This window comes from Lolium perenne, chromosome 1 (genome assembly GCF_019359855.2).
Source record: "Lolium perenne isolate Kyuss_39 chromosome 1, Kyuss_2.0, whole genome shotgun sequence".
Taxonomy (NCBI): domain Eukaryota; kingdom Viridiplantae; phylum Streptophyta; class Magnoliopsida; order Poales; family Poaceae; genus Lolium; species Lolium perenne.
In genome coordinates this window covers 26,365,004-26,383,067 of record NC_067244.2, presented here as the reverse complement: position 1 = coordinate 26,383,067, position 18,064 = coordinate 26,365,004, and positions in this window count along the sequence as shown.

The window sequence follows — 18,064 nt, the reverse complement described above, 5'->3', positions numbered from 1 at the left end:
CTAGGCGAAAATGGGGCCAAGACCAGGACACGGCAAGCAAACTCGATTGTAGACTGGACTTTTCCGCGACAAGCAAAGGCAAATTCCACAAACCTCACGCAGCAGCGCTAGCCACAAGGACAGCATCATCACCCCTTGAACAGATGACTCTGCCTTCGATGCAGTAAGACATCAATACAGTGGAGGTCTAGTTACTCCATTTTTTGGTTGTATCATGTATTTTCTTATCTATTGTAAGATAAACTCAATTTTAATGATTATTTTGAATTATGCATGGTTTCATATGAATTCAAGCATTATAACATAGCTTTAATCCACCAAATTGGACGCAAAGTGGAAACCACACGCAAACTCGACACTCCATGACAAGCAAACACAAATTGGACACACCGCGACAAGCAAACGCAAACTCGATACACCACGACAAGCCTCACGTGGCCGCGCTAGTCAAAGTGACATCATCACCAACGGGCCGATGACTCTAACTTCAATGCAGTAAGCCATCAATGTAATGGAGGTCTAGTTACTCCATTATTGGTTGTATACCTAATATAAGATACACTCGATTTTGACGAATATTTTAAATTATGCTCGTTTTATATGGACTCGGGCAATATAACATAGCTTTGAATCCACGAGATTGACTTTACTTGTCCATAGAAATCTATGGATCAGTCATATTTCAACCTCAACAATATGTAGAAATAATGGCACAGGTAATAACATTAAGTTCAAGAACTTATAGTATGCTTTGTCAACATGAGCTCTATATTTCTGTTTATGGAAGAAAAAAATCACTGATAAGTAAAATTCGGCAAAACCGCCACAAGACCTCAACAGAACAAGCAAACACAAACTAGACCAACCACGCAAGGCACACACAATGATTAGAAGAGAGGCGAATACTAAAAGATTTTGCAAAACAAATGTGTATCAGCTCATCTGGTCGAGGTTGTGTCGTAGTTAGGGGTGAGCATTTGGTTTTATTGATCAAATCGGTTCGGCCTTTCATTCGGTTTTAGAGTAATACATGTTTAAGTTGACAACCAAGATTGTCATTGTTCATGTACTAAGCGAACAAAAATAAACACAACAAGACCATAGAAACAAGGCAAGTTGTCAATGCAGGGGAGAATGGTAGGAGCTAGAAGAGAATGAAGTAGGGTTGCAATGGATATCAAACATGATGGAGGGGTTGGAGACGGACGAGGAATCAAGTAGTTGTGGAGGAGAATAGGATTTTGGGGCATTTCGATGTGAATTAGACTTGAGCCCTTTTTGAAAATCGTGACGTAGGCAAGTAGAAAGGATAATCATAGAAAACCATGAGAATTATTCGTTTTAACGAGGAAAATTGAGTGTAAAATCCACTTTATATTGATTTTTGGGAATTTACCAATGATACCCTTTATTTTGGTTATAACCCAGTGATGTCTACGCACGCTTCTATTCCTGTAGACAGTGTTGGGCCTCCAAGAGCGGAGGTTTGTAGAACAGCAGCAAGTTTCCCTTAAGTGAATCACCCAAGGTTTATCGAACTCAGGGAGGTAGAGGTCAAAGATATCCCTCTCAAGCAACCCTGCAATTAAGATACAATAAGTCTCTTGTGTCCCCAACACACCTAATACACTTGTCAGATGTATAGGTGCACTAGTTCGGCGAAGAGATAGTGAAATACAAGTATTATGGATGATTGTAAGTAGTAATTGCAATCTGAAATAAAAATGGCAGCAAGCGAACATGTAGCAGAACTTGTTGGAAACGGTGTTTCAATGCTTAGAAACAAGGCCTAGAGATCATACTTTCACTAGTGGACACACTCAACAATGATCACATAATTGGACAATTAGATAACTTCTCTTCACTTGTGCTACTCTGAATTACTCTCCTATTGGAATCATTAATCATCACGTAGTGGCTACAAAAGCTCCACTCAAAGTTCATCAAGTACTTGACACGTCCTCATCAAATCATAATCCAAGATAATATCGTTGCAATTTAGACCGAGTACTAACATAGCATACACACTGTCAACAATAGCTATGAAAGGGGAATAGATCACATCAATACTATCATAGTAATAGTTAACTTCATAATCCACAAGAGATTACAATCATAGCCTACGCCAAGTACTACATGATGCACACGCTATCCTCTTTACATCATGGAGGAGGAATAGACTACTTTAATAACATCACTAGAGTAGCACATAGATTAATAGCCTACGCCAAGTACTACATTATGCACACTCTTGTTCCCCCACTATTTCTTATATCTTTTTGGGGAAAAGGAGAGATGGGATCTAGATCTAGTGCTCCACCAATTGAATCCCTCTCCAAGTGAGGGGATCTTGCTAGATCTAGATCTTGGAGTAATTTGGTGTTCCTCCTCATATTTGTTCTTCCTCCCTTATTCCTCCAATAGCTTTTGTAGCTTTGTTGCAATTTGGGAGAGAAGAACTTGGGCATCTTAGTGGTGTTCTTATCCATTGCATTAGGTGCATCGGTTTGGGTTCTCTCCGGGGTTTCGGTCTCGTGTGAGTTCGCTTGTTGACCTTAGTGGTGTTGTTGCCTTCGTGGCCTTGTTGCCTTTGTGGTGTTGTAGTCTTTGTGGCCTTGTAGCCTTTGTGGCCTTGTCGTCTTTGTGGCGTAGTAGCCTTTGTAGCGTTGTTGCCTTTGTGGAGTGTGGTAGCCTTTGTGGTTTTGGAGCCGGTTGTGGCGCGTTGGAGTCTTTGTGGCCTTGTTGCCGGTGTGGCGTGTTGTAGCCTTTGTGGCCTTGTACTTGAGAGCCTCCGGCGTTGTGGAGTTGCCTCAAGCTTGTACGGGTTCGGTGGCCACCCTCAAGGGTCCCTTAGTGGATCGAGGCTTTCCCTTTGGTGGAAAGGCTCGAGGAGAATACGGTGGTCGTAGCGGCTCATTGGAGTGCCTCGTGCCTCCACATCGCTCCAACGGAGACGTAGCACCCTTGGGTGTGAACTTCGGGATATATCATCGTCTCCTCGTGCACCAGTTACTTCTCAACCCGAGCTCCTTTACCTATGCAGTTTATGAAGGAGATATGCCCTAGAGGCAATAATAAAGTGGTTATTATATATCTTTATGTTTATGATAAATGTTTATATACCATGCTATAATTGTATTAACCGAAACATTGATACATATGTGATATGTAAACAACAAAGAGTCCCTAGTATGCCTCTTAACTAGCTTGTTGATTAATGGATGATTAGTTTCATAATCATGAACATTGGATGTTATTAATAACAAGGTTATGTCATTATATGAATGATGTAATGGACACACCCAATTAAGCGTAGCATAAGATCACGTCATTAAGTTATTTGCTATAAGCTTTCGATACATAGTTACCTAGTCCTTATGACCATGAGATCATGTAAATCACTTATACCGGAAAGGTACTTTGATTACACCAAACGCCACTGCGTAAATGGGTGGTTATAAAGGTGGGATTAAGTATCCGGAAAGTATGAGTTGAGGCATATGGATCAACAGTGGGATTTGTCCATCCCGATGACGGATAGATATACTCTGGGCCCTCTCGGTGGAATGCCGTCTAATGTCTTGCAAGCATATGAATAAGTTCATAAGAGACCACATACCACGGTACGAGTAAAGAGTACTTGTCAGGAGACGAGGTTGAACAAGGTATAGAGTGATACCGATGATCAAACCTCGGACAAGTAAAATATCGCGTGACAAAGGGATTTGGTATCGTATGTGAATGGTTCATTCGATCACTAAAGTCATCGTTGAATATGTGGGAGCCATTATGGATCTCCAGATCCCGCTATTGGTTATTGGTCGGAGTGAGTACTCAACCATGTCCGCATAGTTCGCGAACCGTAGGGTGACACACTTAAAGTTGGATGTTGAAATGGTAGAACTTGAATATGGAATGGAGTTCGAATATTTGTTCGGAGTCCCGGATGAGATCCCGGACATCACGAGGAGTTCCGGAATGGTCCGGAGAATAAGATTCATATATAGGAAGTCATTTTATGAGATTTAAAATGATCCGGAAGGTTCTATGGAAGGTTCTAGAAGGTTCTAGAAAAGTCCGAAAGAAACCACTATGGAAGGCGGAGTCCAAAAGGGACTCCACCTCCATGGCCGGCCAACCCTAGAGGGGGAGGAGTCCCAAGTGGACTCCCCCTATGGGGGCCGGCCACCCCCCCCACATGGAAGGGGGGAATCCCACCCCAAGTGGGATTCCCACCTTGGGTAGGTTTCCCTATCACATGGAAGGTTTTGGGTTCGGGTCTTATTCGGAGACTTGTAGTCCAACACTTGGGGCTTCCACCTATATAATGAGGGACAAGGGGAGGGGGCCGGCCACCCCAAGAACCACCAAGGTGGCCGCACCCCTTAGTGGCCGGCGCCCCCCTCTCCCCAAACCCTAGCCGCCCCGCTCCTCCACTTCCCGCACGCTTAGCGAAGCTCCACCGGATTTCTCCACCACCACCGACACCACGCCGTCGTGCTGTCGGATTCAAGAGGAGCTACTACTTCCGCTGCCCGCTGGAACGGGGAGGTGGACGTCGTCTTCATCAACAACCGAACGTGTGACCGAGTACGGAGGTGCTGCCCGTTCGTGGCGCCGTGATCAAGATCTTCTACGCGCTTTTGCAAGCGGCAAGTGAACGTCTGTAATATCCCAGGTTTAGAGGCAATAAAATGAGAGAACACCAAAGTGTGCATTGCATTCATGCATAGAAAATCCGGGGAATTTTCGCGCTTCAAGTAAAACTTACCACAGTAACTGAAGTTTCACTTGACTTGCTGGAATTGAAGTAGATCATCAAGTCAAGCGCTATAAACTTCACTGTGATCTTTGTTAAAACCTTGTTTTGGGTAGAGATGATTTGATCTATGGATTAGATCAAATGGAATTATATTTACAACAACACATTCTTTATGAATCAAACCCTAACTTATTAACACTTAAAAGTTAGCAACTACCTTTGTGTGTAAATTAATTCACTTCTAAACTTATTACCAAACAAGGTAAACCACAGGGTCTAAAGTGCATAAAAGCCACACATTCTTATTTAAATCATAACTTATTAAGTATATGAAATATCATAAAACTAAATCCATTTACATTACGATTTATAGTTCAAACTATTTGAATCAAACTGACTATGAGTATTTTGAAACACTTATGATCATGCCTTGGTGAAATCAAACACCAGCTATCCAAATTTGGGGAATAACCTTCAACCTTGATCTTTTGATCAATATTATAATATAAATCCAATCCAATATGATATAGTGACTCATCCACAATAATAAAACCATCCACAAGATATTTAGTAACAAATGCCACTTGGCTAACCAAAAATAAATCATATGAGAGGATAATGATCTTGCCACATAGGATGAAAATATCTACATGACTTGCATCCCAAGCTTTGCCACCTCATGCTCAAAGGATTGCTATGGATGAGGGCATGACACCCAAGCACCTTACTCATCAAACCAACACAAGAGTCACCACCTATGTGTCATGATACTAGAGCTTGCCCAAGCCTATAAATAGAGCCACACCCTTCATCCATTTGCTCATCAAGTACCATGATACATGGGAACAAACACATAGAGCCACTCCATATGAATTAGCTAGGATCAAGATGAAGAAGCTAGGAGGTGGAGGCATACCACAAGAAGAAGGTTTATCAGATTTCCTGAAGAACAAGCTGAGAATATTGCAAGGTAGAATCCCTAGGCAAACCATATATTTAGAGGATCATATCATCATCTCTTGAGTAGGATCTTAGGAAACCAATTCCATAATCATCACAATTTGGTATTAATTAGAAACCTAAGAATCTAAGTAAGTGTGATGAGAGGAATGATAAAGAGTGATTAGTGAGGAATAAGTGGATATTGTCTAATGCATGATTATACCTTGTAGATATAAATGATCAGTTAAACCCATGTTATTAATAGATCTCATCTATCACATAAAATAATAAGTATATCACTAGTAGTTAATCCCAAACCAATCCTCATGCCTTGTGTAGAGGAGTAATCCTAGTCAATTAAACATAACCCAACTATTGCTCACATCCTGAACCTAGTGGTGTATCACATTGGGGATCACTACTAAAACCCTAGACTAAGTCTGAAATCCAACCCATGGATTACTTTGGATTATAAGTAGAACCCCTGCCATGCCTCATGCCTATTTCCTACTTCAAATAGTGAAGTATTCCCAAAACCATAAACCTTGTCATATGGAACCAATCTACATGAAATATTATATCCTAACTTGTGTATCATGGATCACAAGTATAAACCAAGTTATAGATACTTAGTATTCAATACCATTTGGTGAGTAGGATGAAACCAAGATCCTATTCTACTTTGCAATCCAAATACTTTGCCTAAGTGAACCAAATGAATGGTATTTATAAAGTAGCATCACCTTAACAAGTGAATTAACCATGATGAGCTTAGGATCTATTTCAAGTAAGCCAAGCCAGAATTGCTAAGCAAGATTATTAAAGATATAGTTTGTCCAACCATTTTCTTAAACTCTTAAAAATAAATTCCTCACATAAAATGATGAACCCAATTCCATCCTCATTTTCACTACTAATTTAAACTCTAGCCATAATGGAAATTATATGTGAACAATCCATATTGTTAAGTACTAGCTCAACCCAATCATGTGTTCATTATGCACAGGTTATAAATTTTCAAACCACTTGAATAGATCTAGTTTCTAAATTAAAAATGGAATTTAAAATAAGTAACTAACCATTTCTATTTTACTTAAGCCTCACAAGATATTAATTAAATCCTAACCAAATTATTTGTTCAAAATAACAAAACCATGCAGTAGGCATGATTATCAAATTATCTTGATACTCAAGTATTTTAGAACCTGTAAAATAAAACAGAATTCAAATGTGAATTCAAATACCAAATAGGAACCAGGAAATAAAAACAGAAAATAGAAATTTGAAATAAGAAAGAGAGGGAAAGCTCACCTGGCTTACCTGGCCGTGCAGCCCATCACCACCACGTCGACCAGGCCCAGCACCAGCCCAGCCCACCAAAGAAAACGACCCAACCCACCTTACCGATTCGTCGAGGAAGAAAAGGAGCATCGTCGTCTTCTCCAACGACGATTGCACACAGGAGCACCCCGGCCACCTCACCGTGATGGATAGGGACGCCCCGGACGTCGTCAGACCTCTCAGAACCGCGCCCAACTCCTCTCGCGTCCGAGCCTATCCAAAAGCATCTCGATTCGTGCTCGTTTACAGTACCATTATCACCGCCACATCTCGGCCGTCGCCGGCGGTGAACTTCCTAAATTGACCTCCTCTGGCACTATAAATACCACCAAGAGGATCACCGTGCTCCTCTTGTTCAACTCACCACCCCATTCCCTCTCTGTCCCTCTCTATCTCTCGTTTCCATCCGCGCCAGTTCGCCGGAGTCAAGGAAGAACACGGTGGTACAGGCCACCCCAGCCTCAGGCGCGTGGTCGAGGAGAAGCGCCTGGCGCCGTAGATCATCTGGGAGGAAGGAATCGACCTGGATCTTCCTCAAGCCGACGAATTTCGCCGATCCCTTTTGCAGTATCTCGCCGGTAATGGCGAAATCGAGCTCGTTTCCTGTAATGTCCCAGGTTTAGAGACGATCGAGGGGTAGATTTTAGAAAGGGATGTGCATTGCATAGTAAATTCTGGGGAAATTTCGCGCTTTTAAACAAAAACTGCATCGAAGGGGGACAAGTTTCTCTCTCGACACCTTACAGGGTTAGGGTTTCGAGAGTGCGACAAACTTGCATCTCACTTCACTACTTTAGGGTTTTGAGAAGAGAGGGGAGAGTTTGCATGATTGAATTCTAAATGAAGTGACAGGGTTGAATTCAAACCAATGATGAATTTGAATTTCAAATTCAAACATTAAATAATTACCCTAAATAATTCAATTGTGAGGAAATTCATTAAGTAAATAATCAATAATAAACAATATGAACAATCATAATAAAATAAAGCTCATTAGGGAAAACTTTGAGCTTTATTAATTAACACACAAGATACATTGTCTTTACAATATTCATAATGGAAATAAATGAATATTACAACACATTACAAGAATTGGTGAAATTGAAAAATACAAGAAAATGAAAAGAAAAGTACAAGTAATGACCCTAGTCTAAATACTACAAGATCATCTTCACTTGATCTTGGATTTGATGAACTCCAAGTCCATTTTGATCAATTCTTGATCCCTGCACAAAAATCACAACAAAGAGAAGTTATGCCAAGTGGCATAGCCACTTGGCAGGTTAGAAATCAAATGGAAATGTGAAATGAGCAGATAGGACCAAAGTGGCCGAGCTGATCCATGCCATAGACAGATTCCAGGTCCAGGTGCACAGCACATGCTTACACACACACACAGCCTGCTCACAGGGCTGTGTGCATGCAACACACACACACACAGTGAGTCACCAATGTGACAAGCAAGAGCTGTCGACCAAGGAGAGCAAGTGAGCACCATATATAACCTTTTCAGAACCAAACCCTAGCCATTTGCTTCATCCATCGACAGGCTTCACTGGTAAGAACACAAGAACACAAGAACACAAGAACACAAGAACAGCCACTGCTGTTCAATCTGTTCAACCTCACCACTGAACCAAAACAAGATCATCAGGAGGAGCAGGGCAAGTAAACCAACCACAAGTTCATCACAGAAGCAAAACCTCTACATCAACAAATCATCTAGGAGCTGGAGTGAGGTATAAACAAGATCAACCTGAGCAAAACTCTGTTTTGCTCATAAATAAGCATACACTTGCATCACAGAAGCAAAGTGGGTATGAAACCCTGTTTGCATCATCATCTGGCTACTAAGCCTTTTGGTGCAAGCAAACTAGAGAACAGACAGTGGGAGATTTCCAAGGGGAACATTGGTATGTCAACAAGATGACATCCCAGAGAAATCCAACCTGGATTAATCCCTAACTAGCCATTCCAAAATCATCTAGCACCTAAAGCCAAGCAAGCCATCAGATACTAGACAGATCCTGTCTATTTCTGTTGTCAACAGTAAAGGTACTGGAAAACCAACATGGTTTCTTCCAGTGAGATATTCACCAAATCACAGCCAGTCAACAAAGGTGGGAGCTACCCTAACAGCAAAGCTTTGCTGTCAGGGCCACCTCAACCACATCACCAAATCCCACAGAGAAGGCATGCACAAATATCATCACCCAGAGGGGTTCAAAAAGGAGCTAGGGTTCCCAATAGATGTTGGCATCCCTCTAGCTCAATCTTATTAATATTAAGATGATCATTACTGATAAACAGCTCACATCATTTATCTATTTAGCCAAGAAAGAATTACAGATAAATGAAACAGACCAGTAACCAAGCACCAATTCCTTGTCAGTGAACCAAAGGCTAACTGCAAGCATCATATAATGCTTGAGCAAGCACCAGCACTGATCTGTGCCACACACATACACATAAATAGGTAACAGTAATGCACAGGCACAGGTAAGTAAACCAACTATCAGCTGTTGATGATCACATGATCATCAGAGCTTGCCATAGCATGCTAGAGCATCACTAAGCAACAGAGCATGGACCAAGTATTTAATTGGCCACAGATAATCAACAAGTGTTACACAGACAACCAAATAGATAATTAAATGATTGTATCCAGAAGCACATCCAAGGCAAGATGAACTCTAGATCAAGATAAATAAGCACAGCACTTGGTGCTCATCACTGAAACATGCAGTTAACCAGCAGTAATGCTCAACCAAGCTTACACATGAAATTGAGCACAAGGGTCAGCATATCAGTGCCCTGGAACTTGCAAATTGCAAGGATTACACATGGTAATCAAGCCAGGGCAGCCAAATTGAATACACATAAATGTCTGGCAGGAATAGTAAATAGATCAGAGGCACAGGGAAGGTTCTAAGCCAGATATGCAAGATTCAACAAGCATGTGGCTCTGGAACATGCACAGAACTGTGCACAATCAGGATAGCAAGAATTAAGCTAGCTAATAAGCAGAATAGGGCAGCACCGTAGCTAGGATTCATAGCAGTAGTTCTAGCAGCAGCAGCACATGCCACACAGCAAGCCAGGCGCAACAGAGCAGCAGCAACAGCACGGCAGGCCCTCCATTGGGAGGAAAGCATTGGCTAGAGCTACTGAGAGAGGAAGAAGAACAGGCACACAGAGGAGAAGAAGAGGTGGAGGACGTACCAGGGTCGAGCAGGCCAACCACCATGGCGGCCACGGCGGCGCCAGGCCAAGCCAGGCCATGGCGGCGCCACGGCACCACCCATCGTGGCGGCCACAGCACCATCTCGCCCGGAGCTTGGGGAACCACGGGATCAAGCGGATCCCGAACCCTAGGCATGGCGGCGAGGGTCGATGGCGAGCGAGGGACGGCGTCAGCTCCAAATCGACGCGGAGAGAACGAATCGCCGTCGTCTGGCGGTTCGATTGCGCCCCATGGCGTAGGCCATGGCGGCCGGAGACCGCCGGAATCGACCGGTGACGTGCAGGCCGGCGACGGCACGGTCGCCAGTGAGAGCGGAGGGGATTAGGGTTAGGACGAGCGGCGCGAGGTGCGGGAGTGAGCGGCCGACCGCTCGGGTCGGTTGGACCCGAGCTGGTTTAGCCCAACCCACTGGGCCACCCTGACAGGTGGGCCCAGGGGCAAAAAGGATTTTTCATAAATCAATAAAAACATGAAACTTTGAAATTCAATAGAAAATTATTAAAAACTCTGAAAAATAACTTAAAAATATGAAAAAGAATCAGCATAAAATTCTCTATTTAAATAAAATATCAAAGAGAATTTTTGAAGACAATTAAGAATAAGTCCTATTTTGATGATTTAAATAATCATTTAAATCACATACCTAATTTTCTATAATGAAAATAAGTCCATTAATGTATTTGGATTTAAAAACACCTTGACAACATTTCAAGGTTGTATTTTACTTTAAATCAAGTATCCTCAAATTATTCTTAGTATTAACCTCTTACATGAAATAATGACAACATCGGAAGTGGGGAACAAACCCTAAAAACTGGAATCATGCATAACTGCTTCTTTAACCATTGCCCTTATCGGACAATGATGCTATTTATCAGAGACAGAGGACAAGGGTCAGTCCACACCTTCCAACTGCAAAACTTTGCAGTGTTCAGGCAAGTTCATCACTTGCTCATGTCATTTGAGTATTTTTATCAAATTACTTGCAAAGTATTATGGTTATCACTATTGCACAAAAATCAAAACTACTACTTTCATAACTATGAATATGACTATGTGGTGGGCAATGGAACCATGGATTGTGTTGATATGGTGGAGGTTCCATTGCACGGGTTTATATCCATCTAGGATTAAACAACAAATGTTGCCAGTGATTCTTGTGCCGTAATACCCGTGTTAACCATAAGATCCGGAGTGGGACGGAGTAGTCAAAAGTGTTTCCACCTCTCGTTCATCAACGGATGCGCTTACCGTAGCAGTTGTGTCTGGCGGAACAACCGGAGGGTGGGGATCCCATTCTAATTCCCCACGGTAAAGCATTGCTTGCCGTAGCAGTTGTGTCTTGCGGAACAACCGGAGGGTGGGGATCCCATTCTAATTCCCCACGGTAATGCGGTCTATGATGGGTTGCAGCTACCGGCGTAGGAGTGTATGGTAGAGCCCAGCACTGTCGTCGTGGTCGGGGTCCACCCTGAAATTACGGGAATAATGGGACCGGCGTGGACCCAGGGTCGGGGCATGCAACAAAGGGTGGGTGTTCGAGGTAGCGGAGGAACATGATTGGCTAGACCTTATACCGGGCCTCACACCTAAGGAAGTGTGGACGGGAAAGCTGCCCGGTTGGCACCAAGGTTAAGATCTCTTATGGGTAAAGCAACACACCTCTGCAGAGTGTAAAGAACTGTGACCTGTCACTCCCTGTTCCGGGATTGAGGAACTGCGAACGCGGCCGGAAAGGAGCTCCATGAAGTTCTAGTAAACCGGTGAAGGCTGACGGACATAGCTCTTTGAAATAAAAGCAATCTCTTGAAGAAACGTTTAACAAAACTTGCATTGGTATTAGACTTTCTGGTCTAATATCGTAGCTAGTGCATTAAACACCTCTTATCTATAATGAACTTGTTGAGTACGCTCGTACTCATACCACTCTTAAATCCCATGCTTAGATTGTCTGAATCGTCTGGAGGAGGACTACGACAACAATGATGGAGCCGAGATCATCGGTTACGAGGAACCAGACCTCTCAGGAGGAGTTGAAGGCGTAGACTACCTCATCGTCTACGGATCCGGGGAGGCTTCCGGAGGAGATCAAGCCTAGAGATATCCGAGAGTAGTAGTAGCCGAGCAGCACGAACTCTTAGTATTTAGCTGCTCGATAAAATAAATGTTTAGTTTAATGAGACTCTGGTATTGTAAGTTAAGTTGGGTTCGCCTCGAACCCAGGGGTATTCCTCTTAGGACCCAAGAGGAGCTCCGAGACGACATGTGTATGTTAATTGTAATAATATGTGAATGAGTTATGGACCTGCTATGTTCTGTTGTACTACTCTGAGGGATGTAACATTTGCGGAATGGTACTTCGTGAATGTTATATCAACGACTGGCATACTACAACATGCAGTGGTATGCAGGGTCACCACAGTTGGTATCAGAGCAAAAGCTTTGACCTTAGGTTGGAACCTAGTAAATGGGACCAAACGTTAGGAGTCAAATAGGACTAATAAAGAATTCTCTAAAAATATGGTGTATATTCAATTGAGAATACAACAATCATATCTTTTAGTGCGATAATTCTTTATTATCTCTATTATGATGCATTATTACTAATCTTATAATCTTTTTATTTCTACAGCCAACATGGCAAGTTCACGACCGGGAAGAAACGTGAAAGTTATGGATTCCACATTGAGCGAATACCAAGGAGGACTTGCTGATATCCTACGAGCCATGTTACTAGAATTTGGGTGCGATCCCCAGATTCCAGTAAAGAAGTACATGTTCTATGATGGTCCTGTACTGGCCAAGTGCAGGGTAGGACTGCGACTTCCCGAATCTTTGGGAATGAGCGTAGTCATGCCAGCTGGGGAAGCTAGGACAACCAATATAGCTTACCATATAGCTGTTATGAGAGCCATAACCGACATACGGGAACATAAGACGAAGGAGCTTATGGATTCCGAGTTCTCCCATATTCCTCATAACCAGGAGGAAGAAGATCCCATGCTCAACCACTACAAATATGCTAAACGCAAACCCATAGCAGCGGCAAAATATATGGATAATAGCCGCAACTTCATATCATTACTTTTTCAGTTGAACCATCATCTGATAGGAGCAATTGATACGATGCTTGAGGAATTCACTGAACCCAAGGAGGAGAGTAGGGGAAAAGAACCTATGGAGAATGTGGTGCACACACCAGTTTATTCAGCTGGTGACTACATCAGTATTGATCCACTTGCACATGAACCCACACCTGCTACACCTGGGAACTACCTGGGTAGTTCCTATGGGGGATACGAAGGCGGAGAGGAATCCGGAAACAACCAGCGTTCCGAGACTCCTATCGAGAATTCCAGGGGTTGGCGTTGGGGATCGGATACTGGAACTCATAGTATACTTGTGTATTATGATGGAGAGATGAATGATGACGCAACAACCCGGAACCGAGCTATCCTAGTAATGAAGGAGTGGATGGAGGATATCCGACACAAGTTGAGTCGGGTATGAGTTTTGGTAACCCTTATGGTGGGGCTACGAGAGTACACCCGATGGGTGGACTATGATGCACTCAACGATCGGTTGTGAACACTGATTTCTCCTTAGGATCATCATCTGATTCGGATTACAAGCCAACGGGGAGACCTTATGTTCCAGGGTCTATCAGGAGGACGACACGTTCGACCGGATGGAAGCCTGGGATGTACCGGGAGTGAAGATCGACTAGAGTCCACCAAGGGAGGCGAGGCTATAATACACAAGTACCACGTGTATTATAGTTTGTAATATTTGTATAAATTTGTACATATACTTTAATAAGTGAGTTTGCATACTCACATCGACTTGAGTATTGTAATAAGACCACTTAAGTATGTATATATAGGGTATATGTTTTGTATGATTCGGATTTGCTTCTTGATTTCCATTGCGTGACTAGTTCTGTGCACAAAGTTGAGCTCAGAAAACTTGCGCATGGAGTAATTATGAGTATCATCTTGTGTTGCAGAACTAGGGGGATTATGTCGGGAACGCTAGGAGACGAGACTGAAGCGCAGCGCATGGAGTGCGAAGCAAAACAAAAGGAAGAGGCTGAGGGTGCAGCCAGAGATCAGTTTCCACCACCACCACCACCCATGACGCAGCAAAACTTTATCCAGTACATGCAGCTGGTAGAGGAGCGACAGCGTGTAACACTGGAGCAGCAGAACAAATTCTTTCAGGATTTGTTGCAGCAAAACAGGGTGGAGAGACCTGAGAACCCGGGAGTCACATTAGCGGACTTCCAAAACACCAAGCCGATATCTTTCGCATACGCGCCCGAGCCAATGGACGCGGAAGATTGGCTGATGGATACAGAGCGAAAGCTCAACACCGTTGGATGTAACGACCAAGAGAAGGTTCGTTATGGTACCCATCTGTTATGTGGACCTGCCGCATCATGGTGGGACAATATTGTAGCCGTTTACCCGGCTGGAAAGGTATTTACCTGGGAGGAATTTACAAGGAAGTTCAGGGAATCCAATGTCCCTGAAAGTATTGTGGAGCTGAAGCATCGAGAATTTGAAAGTCTCGAGCAAAAGGACAAGGCAATCCTGACTTATGTCAGGGAGTTCTCTAAACTGTCCCGGTACGCTGTTGAAGAAGTCAACACCGAGGACAAGAAGAAAAAGAGATTTCTGAGGGGGTTAAGTCCCCAGTTCAAGGTTCAGCTCCGTATGATGAGAGCGACGGAGTTTCAAGAGTTGGTGGATGCTGCCATCACTCTGGAAGATGATTTCAAACAACTGCAGGAGGAAAAGAGGAAGAAGGCCAAGTTTGAGCCTAAAATTTTTTCCAATAACAAGCCCAACACGAGCTTAAGTTTCAAGCCCCGATACAGCAACAACAACAACAACAACAACAACAACTACTACGGAAGTAGGAAGAATCAGGCATTCCAGTCTGCAAATCAAATAGTTTGCAGAAGCTGTGGATTCACGGGGCAAGAAACCAAGGATTATATGCTTTGGTTGTCGCCAGGAGGGGCACACGCTGAAGGACTGCCCCAAGAAGAATAGTGGAGGAGGTCAGTCAGGAGGAGGAGGAAATCGAGGAGGAAACACCGGAGGCAACTGGAAGAATAAGAAGCCCTTCGGCAAGCTGAACTGTACCAGTCTGGAGGAGGTGGTCAACTCTGACCAGGCGGTGATAGGTACGCTCCAGATACTCACTCATCCTGGCAAAGTACTTTTTGATACTGGTGCAACTACATCATTCATTTCTCAACAATTCATCACCAAACATGGGATTAGTTGCACTAAGTTAGATACACCCATAACCATACTTTCTGCGGGGGGAACGATAGTAGTAACCCATGTCAAACAAAAACAAGTCATTATGATCAATAAGTGCGCGTTTGACGCGGACCTGTTCATTTTACCGATGAAGGACATTGATGTCATTCTTGGTATGAACTGGTTAGAAGCTAATGGAGCATTGATCGACTGTGTAAATAAGACAGTGTCTTTGAAAAGCCCCGATGGAAGTAGAATGATCTACCAAGGCGACAAACATACACAGATTGAAGTTGAGCTACAGCTTAACAGTATGAAGGAGGTGAAGTTAGAAGATATACCTGTAGTAAATGAATTCCAGGATGTGTTTCCTGCGGAATTACCTGGTATGCCACCAGACAGGGAGATAGAATTCACTATCGACCTAATCCCAGGAACAGCTCCGATTGCCAAAGCACCATATAAGATGGGGCCCAAGGAGTTGAAAGAACTTAAGGAGCAACTGGATGACTTGGAACAAAAGGGATTCATTCAAGAGAGTGTTTCACCATGGGGATCACCTGTGATCTTCGTGGATAAAAGAGATGGAGGAAGAAGGATGTGCGGAGATTACAGGAATCTGAACAACGTCACAATCAAGAACAAGTACCCACTTCCAAGAATACAAGATCTATTTGATCAAGTGAGAGCCGCGGGAGTCTTTTCCAAGATTGATCTAAGATCCGGTTATCACCAGATAAAGATCAAGAAGGAAGACGTTCCGAAAACTGCCTTTGTCTCAAGGTATGGACACCATGAATACCTTGTAGTACCTTTTGGATTAACCAATGCCCCAGCAATATTCATGAATCTCATGAATAAGATATTCATGCCATATCTAGACAAGTTTGTCATCGTATTTATCGATGATATCTTGATATATTCCAAGAACAAGTCCGAACATGCTGAACATTTGAGGTTAATGTTGCAAACACTAAGGGAACATCAACTCTATGCCAAACTTAGTAAGTGTGAATTTTGGCTAGATCAAGTGGAATTTCTTGGTCATGTTATTAGTAAAGATGGAATAGCTGTTAACCCGAGCAAGGTAGCAGCAGTACTAGAATGGGAAGCACCCAAGACTGTCAAGGAAATCCGAGGATTCCTAGGAATGGCAGGTTATTATCGGAGATTCATTGAAGGATTCTCCAAGATAGCAGGACCAATGACAAAGTTGTTAAGGAAGAACACACCATTCGTGTGGTCAGAGGAGTGTGAGAAGAGTTTTCAAACTCTGAAGGAGAAACTCACCACGGCACCGGTGTTAGCAGTTCCGGAAGTTGGCAAGGATTACACCGTGTACTGTGACGCATCCAAACATGGACTGGGTTGTGTACTCATGCAAGATCGGAAAGTGATATCTTATGGATCGAGGCAACTCAGACCTCATGAAGTGAATTATCCAACACATGACTTGGAATTAGCAGCTGTCGTATTTGCACTCAAAACTTGGAGACATTTTCTCTATGGAGCTAAGTGTGAGCTCTATACAGACCATAAAAGCCTCAAATATTTCTTCACTCAGAAGGAACTCAACATGAGGCAGAAAAGATGGCTAGAATTGATCAAGGATTATGATCTGACAATCAATTACACACCAGGGAAGGCTAATGTTGTAGCAGATGCCCTGAGTAGGAAGAGTACCAGAGGAGTGGAACAAGAAATATCACCGGAGTTGAGGAAGGAAATAAGTCAAGCCCAAATACAACTTTGGGAGAAGGAAGCCCATGAAGGATTATCGGCGTTGCAAGTAGCCGATGAGCTTAATGTCAACCTGAAGAATGAGATAATGATGGGTCAAATGGACGATCCATTCATTGTTGAGGAGATGAGAAGAATAGATGAAGGAAGACCCTCAGAATTTCATCGCGGAGAATCTGGATCTTTATGGTTCCAGAAAAGAATTTGCGTTCCGGATATTGCTGAAATTAAGGAAGTAATACTCCGGGAAGCTCATCAAACACCATATTCCATACATCCGGGAAGTACAAAGATGTACATGGACCTAAAGGAACTATTCTGGTGGAATAACATGAAGAGGGAGATAGCACAATATGTGGCAGAATGCCATACCTGCCAGAGAGTGAAGGCTGAACACCAGAGTCCGGCAGGGAAGTTACAACCTTTACCTATTCCAGAGTGGAAATGGGAGGAGATAGGGATGGATTTCATCACCGGACTACCCATGACCAATAAAAAGAAGGACATGATATGGGTAATCGTGGACCGGCTGAGGAAGAGCGCTCACTTCTTAGCGGTAAACCAGCAGGATAAAGGAGAGAAACTCATCGATCTTTACATCAAAGAGATCGTGAGTAAGCATGGAGTGCCTAAGAAGATCGTATCGGATCGAGGATCCGTGTTCACATCAGCATTCTGGCAGCAACTTCACGAAGCTTTAGGATCCAAGTTGGACTATAGTACCGCTTATCATCCCCAGACCGGTGGACAAACCGAGAGAAC